Genomic DNA, 6,000 nt, shown 5'->3' with positions numbered 1-6,000 from the left:
TGCTTTCCCAGGTCCCCATCTCTCCTTCAAATTCCCAATGCCAGAGGGACTAATCTTCCAAAGTCTTTACTGTAACCTGACCTCAAAAGCCCCTCTATTCACAAGGCTTTAATATCTCCCCTAATTCTTTCCTTCATGCTTTCCCCAGTTTCTTATTCTAGATGTCTTTGGCTTCTCATACAGTCTTGAATACATGAAATGTGACTCCTTTCGGGTCTCAGAGAGAACTTGTTTCATTGCTTTGCCTTTAGTACTTAGAAAACTGCAAAGTTCACTAAAATTTGTTGAATAATGACTCTATAGATCATATCATTCCCAATGTGTTCAGCTATAGCCTTCACAATTTCTATATTACTTCATCTTTCTGTACGTAAGGCTGTTCTCCCTGTCCATGGATTATATTTTGTATTATGTTTGGTGCATTGACAAGAAGATTACAAGCTACTGAAAGGAGAGATATTTTTATATTCTTCCTGCCTAGAAAAAAATATATATACATACATACACATATATATATATATTACTTATTTTTAAATTTATTTTTTACTGTAACATATAACTCACAATAGAGAACATTTACATTAACGTGGCTAAAATAAAAATAAAAATAAGCTGATCATAAGAATGGCAGGATAAAGTCCATGGGCAGGGCCCGGTTAAGGGCTCTTTATCTTCTATTTGAGTTTCAAGTTAGGTTTGTGGAATGAGAATATGATGTGGAGGATTTTCCTTGGGAAGGTGCCTTGTTTCCTTACCCAGCAGTTTGTAGGCTGTTCCTACGAGTGTTGTCAAGGACCTGGGGCCTAGGTGGCTCTTACCGACTCTTGCCACAATCTCCACATCACCTTGGACTTCTTACCTTCTGTTGCTTTCTATGTATGCTCACCAAACCCAAGTCTTTCTAAGTGGCATCGATGTGCAGTATTCCTAACAAGATTATGGCCTTCTGATCTTTTCACCTCATTCCTCACCCTCCTTTCTTTCCTGCCCAGTCTACCCACAACGATTTCCTACTAACCTGTGTCTCAGGTTGAAATCTAGGTCCTCTCCCAATGGCTCAATCCTGCATCTCCACCGGGCTTGCTCTTGTTTCTCAGCTATCGTGTTTTACCTCCCTGATCTAACTTTCCCTCATTCTTGGTGTGCCTGTTTTCTTCACAGTGCTTTAGTCCAAACATTTTATTTTACTTTCTGTCCTATACACAGCGCTCTAGACGATGGGTCTCCTTTTTGATGTTGTGGTCTTTAAGAAGTCTTTTCTTAATTCATGTGTATCATTTCCCCACTTAACATTTTGGAAATTACTGTTGAGTCCTTGATTATTAGTGTTGAATTATCATTTCATGCCTCATATTTTACCTCACCAATAATGTTGTAATTTTCTTGACAATAGAGATTTCATAACTCTTTTAATCAGGCACAGCCTTTGGCCCCTCTGAGGATGAATGTGCTTGGTTGGACCAAGGTTCCAGAGCCGGGGCCAGATGTCACTGAGATCATGCAGATGATCCCTGACTGAGAGATGCAAGTTGCATAACAAGAATCCTTGAACATACTAGGGTGAGATGGCTTCTGACAGCATTACCTAAGCTCACACTCACAGACCACGGATACTGAGACAGAGCCTCAATGTCAACGAATTTGGACCTTAAGTGACTTTATGCTTGTAGCTCTAAATCCTATGCTGACAAGTATGTGAGACAGGTCTTGGGAAATCTGGGCATATTGGCTAGGCAACTCATTTTCTCTGGACTTCAGATCTTAATCAGCAAAATAATAATAAAGACTCCCGGTGATCTTAAGTATACAATTCATGTATAAAATTATGGCTTTTTCCAGATTGATGAATAATAGTAGGCTTTGGGCTTTTCCCCAATATTTTATTCTGTGAAAAAGGATTTACTAGATCCATTTGCCATTTGGAATTCTCATTTTCAGCTTTCTGCATTCACTTTTTTTGTGTTTCCCAATTTGTGTAAAAGTAGATGGACAGATGGTTTATTAGGCTTTTTAAATGCTCGGGATACTGTTGTTCAAGTCAACAGAGGTTTTAAGCTTTGGAGGTCCACATAGAGTGTGGGCTTTGTTTAGAACAGAAGATCGTTTTCACTGTTCAATTTAAGGATAACAATGTTTTCTCACATAACTTTAAGCAACTTGTGGTTGTAACTCCAAAGGCCTAATCAGGCTCTGTTATTTTGGTATGCTTAATGCATTTCTGCACTACAGTCTGTTCCAAGTTGTAGCTTTAAAAATGAAGTTACCAGATAAAAGCATAGACCTACCGTTGCATGTTCTGTCTTTGCATGAATCATTTAATCCACAACGTGATCCCAAATACGAAATCACTAATTCAGACTCACAGAAATGTAAGGGAGATAAATTCCTATTTTTAATAGAAACCATTTAGACTTTCTTGGATTCTTTCTGACTTTTAATTGCTCTGTAGCTGCTCTTGTGGGGACCGCAGATATGTTATTATTAATACTCTAAGATGCATCTGTAATACGTATAGTCTCGACAGCCAAAAGGCTGCATATAAGTTAAGTACAGGAAACGCCAGCATCGGCTAGGAGAGGTCCCGCAAGAATTCCGAGGGGGGGGGGGGGGAAAGCGGGGCGTGCTGACCAATACCTGCAGGAGGGTGTGCACTCGCCTTGCGGGGTCCCCGAGGCTTAGGCGCGCCCGGAAGGACAGGGAAGGGGACTACAGGTGCCGGCTAGCCACCTGCCTGAGAACGTGCGAGCCGGTGAGTCAGCCCCCAGACCTCTCAGGGGAAGAGAAGGCCGCAGCGCGAGCGAGCGGAGGCAGCGACCAGAGGAGTGAGAGAGAGTACGGAAAAGCCGAAGGGGCGGCGGGGGCGCTGGCCTGACTGGAAAGCGTACGCGGGGCCCGTGGGCGGAGAGCAGGTGTGAGGAGCCGCGCCACCGTGGAGAGTTCGCCCAGCACCGCGCGTCCTCTGAGTCACCGACTAGGCGTGGAGGCCGCCGTCCGGGGGCGGAGCCTCAGGCTTGTGGGCGGGGAGGGGCGGGGCGAGGGCGGGGCCGGCGCCTGACGCGCCCCAAGGCCGCGGCAGCCGCAGCGGGGAGGGGCTGCGGCCTCGGTGGCGGCCGCGGGGGAGGGGCTCGGCGTCAGCGCGTCGCCAGCTGGGCTGTCGGTGGCCTGGAGGGAGCCGTGGAGGAGGAGGAGGAGAGGAGGAGGAGGAGGAGGAGGTGAGTCGCCTTGGCTGGGAGCTGCGCTGGCCGCGGGAGGCGGGGAGCGCGGCCCCTCCCTCCCGGCGCCCGCCTCGCGGGGCCGCGCCGCGCGGAGTTCCCAGTGGGGCGGCGGCCGCGAGGAGCGGAGGGGGAGGAGGGCGGAGCCGGGGCCGCGCTTCCCGGGCGCACGCGCGGCCTCCTGCTCTGCCCGGCCGCGCTGTGGCCCCGGGCGATGCTTTTCCCTAGCGCGGAGCTTGGGAAGGGCAGAGTCCAGGCGGACACTGGGACATCGTGCCATGGCTCCCGCGCAGCAAGGCCTGGCCTGCGCTTTCCTACTCGGGATCCACCTCAGGCGGCGAGACCCAACACCTCGCGGCCCCTCATTAGAGGATTCGGCATAGGCCTGATGTTTCCGCAGGATCCCGCCTGACGGGGCTTTCTAAAGCGAGGAAGGGCTCTTGGAGTTAATAAGTCTTTACAACTAACCGAACGACAGCAAAGTTGCATTAATAAATCAGTTTAACCCTCGATCTCGCGATAGGCAGCGTCTGCACCCCAATTCCCACTTCGCGGGGCTCGTGCAACTTTTACAGTCGTAGAACTACCCCTCATTGGATAAGCTTTGAAATAATTCTTAAAGTTAGTGCCTTGAGGCCCTGGGAAGTTCAAAGGAAAGGGCTTACATTTTCCCTCCCATCTGTATCACAGTTAAGGAAATGGAAAACGTGAATTGAAGGCGATCGTTCTCCACGCTGAGGATCATCGTCCCCTCTGTGCCCAGCTTGCGTGACTTAGCACCCCTGAAGTTGACTTTAAAGCTTACTGTAGTGGTTAGGTAAAGGAACTGCTGTGGGGGAAAAGGCAGTATAACTCAACAGAGCCATTTTATTGTGTCTTATTAACCCGTTTACCTTAAGCTTTATCAGTGACAAGAGTTTCATGTTGGAACCCACATACCCAGTGAGATACTGAATTTTCATTAGTACATTCCAGGTTTTGATGTGAAATAGATTCTCAGCTTCAACTGAGAAGAATTATACACTGTTGTCCTTAGGGTCTTGTTCTGTATTTAATGAAACAGTTTAATATTGAGGATTGGGGAAACACATTTTGAATCAGGATACTCCGACAAACTTAAACCATACCTACGAATACACTTTATAGCAACACAGTGTCTTTACTTCTGTTCTGAAATCATGCTGACAGTTTTACCTTATAAATCCTAGACTAATAGGACTCTCTGTTGGTGAGGGACCTCAGCAGTGTTATTCAGCTTCACTATTTTACATTTTCCAGAGATTTAGAAGGAACTAACAGAACTACTTGCCTTTATTAAGGATTTACTAGATGGACCCTTCTGATAGACACTCTTGTACCAAACTTGATCCTGATTTGACCAACTCCCCAGCCCACTGAGAAAGTAAAATGCTTTCCTGACCTCTGCTTCTTTCTCTCTTGATTATGGTATCTTAAAACCTGCCAAGTAATCACTGACTTTCTTTTTTAGCCTCCCTTTCAGATCATGGAAGAATAATTTCTAATTTTGACGAATCAGATACAAGTGATACAATTACTTGCAGTTGGCCAACTATTCTTACATCTATCTCTTAAGTTGAAGCATTTCTTTCTATTTTAGTTTAAAAATTTGAATTTAGTCATTTTCAGGTTTTATTTTTAGGAAACAGGTTCTTATATAGCTTAGGGTCAGAAATTTATTATATAGTTGAGGCTGGTTTTGAACTCCTTATCCTCATGCTCCCACTTTCTACCATGCCAGGGTTTTATTAGTTTTTATTAATTTTATTAGTCATATTCTTTAAAAAACATGTTTAATTAAAAAAAAATTGTGTGTGTGTATTCACATGTGAGTGCAGGTGTCTGTGGAAGCCAGAGGTGACAGATGCCCTGGATTTGGGGTTATGTAGATTCTGGGAACTGAGCTGGGGTTTTCTGTCAAAGGAATACACAGTTTAAAAAATTAAAAATATATTCTTTTCTCAGATATTATTACATCCCTACCACAGATTCTCATCCCTCCGCACCTTCTAGTCCCTTCTCCGCCACTCCTCCTCCATTGCTCTTCAGAAAACAGCAGGCCTCTTATGAATATCAACCAAACAAGACATGTGGAGTAAGACTAAGAATCTCTCCTCATATTAAGGCTGGGCAGGGCAGCTCAGTAGGAGGAAAATGGTCTCAAAAGCAGGCAAAAGATTTAAAGAAAGCCTTGCTCTCACTGTTAGGAGTCTCATAAGAAGACCCAGCCATACAACTGTAACATGTATGCAGAGGGCCTAGGGCAGACCCATGCAAGCTCCCTGGTTGATGGTTCAGTCTTTGTGAGCTCCTGTGAGCCCAGGTTAGTTGATTCTGTGGGTTATCTTGTGGTATCCTAGAGTCCTTCCCCTTCTCCTTCTGCAGCTTTTGTTTGGCTGTGGGTCTCTGCTGAGAATTGGGCTAGGCACCAGTCTATGAGTGTAGCAGAATATCATTAGGAATCCTTTCATTGGTTTATTTTATTTTATTTTTGCCACTGTGTTTGGTTCTATCATAGGTCTCTGTGCTATCCAGCCACTGAGTCCTGGCCCTCCCGGTTGGCTGAGTGGTGGGCTCCCTCTCTTCTCATGAATCTCATGCTGGACCAGTCATTGGTTGGCTACTCCCTCAATTTGTGTCACCATTATCTTAGAACATTTTGTAGACAGGACAAACTGTAGGTCAGAGGTCTCACATTTGTAACTGATAGATCAGGTCTGTCCCTGTCATTCATATTCTCGAATCTGGTAGTCTATGAGTCTCAGAAGAT

The 6,000-nt window shown here is 45.6% G+C and overlaps 1 protein-coding gene across 7 annotated transcripts in view; it reads left to right on the top strand.

Annotated features, from left to right (window-relative positions):
- The first annotated feature begins 2,636 nt into the window (after positions 1-2,636).
- Gtdc1 (glycosyltransferase-like domain containing 1) overlaps positions 2,637-6,000 on the top strand; it is a 363,306-nt gene continuing 359,942 nt past the window's right edge. For 3 of the 7 annotated variants that reach the window (NR_156430.1, NR_156429.1, NM_001362987.1), the window contains exon 1: positions 3,118-3,212. The gene's annotated coding sequence lies outside the window, so the exon portion shown is untranslated. Of the gene's footprint in view, positions 2,750-3,054; positions 3,213-6,000 lie in introns of those variants that run through there. The other 4 variants (XR_003952196.1, XM_030250118.1, NM_001362986.1 and 1 more) reach the window with 3 other exon arrangements.

Source organism: Mus musculus, chromosome 2 (genome assembly GCF_000001635.26).
Source record: "Mus musculus strain C57BL/6J chromosome 2, GRCm38.p6 C57BL/6J".
NCBI lineage: Eukaryota > Metazoa > Chordata > Mammalia > Rodentia > Muridae > Mus > Mus musculus.
This window is presented reverse-complemented; position numbering and strand designations above follow the sequence as displayed.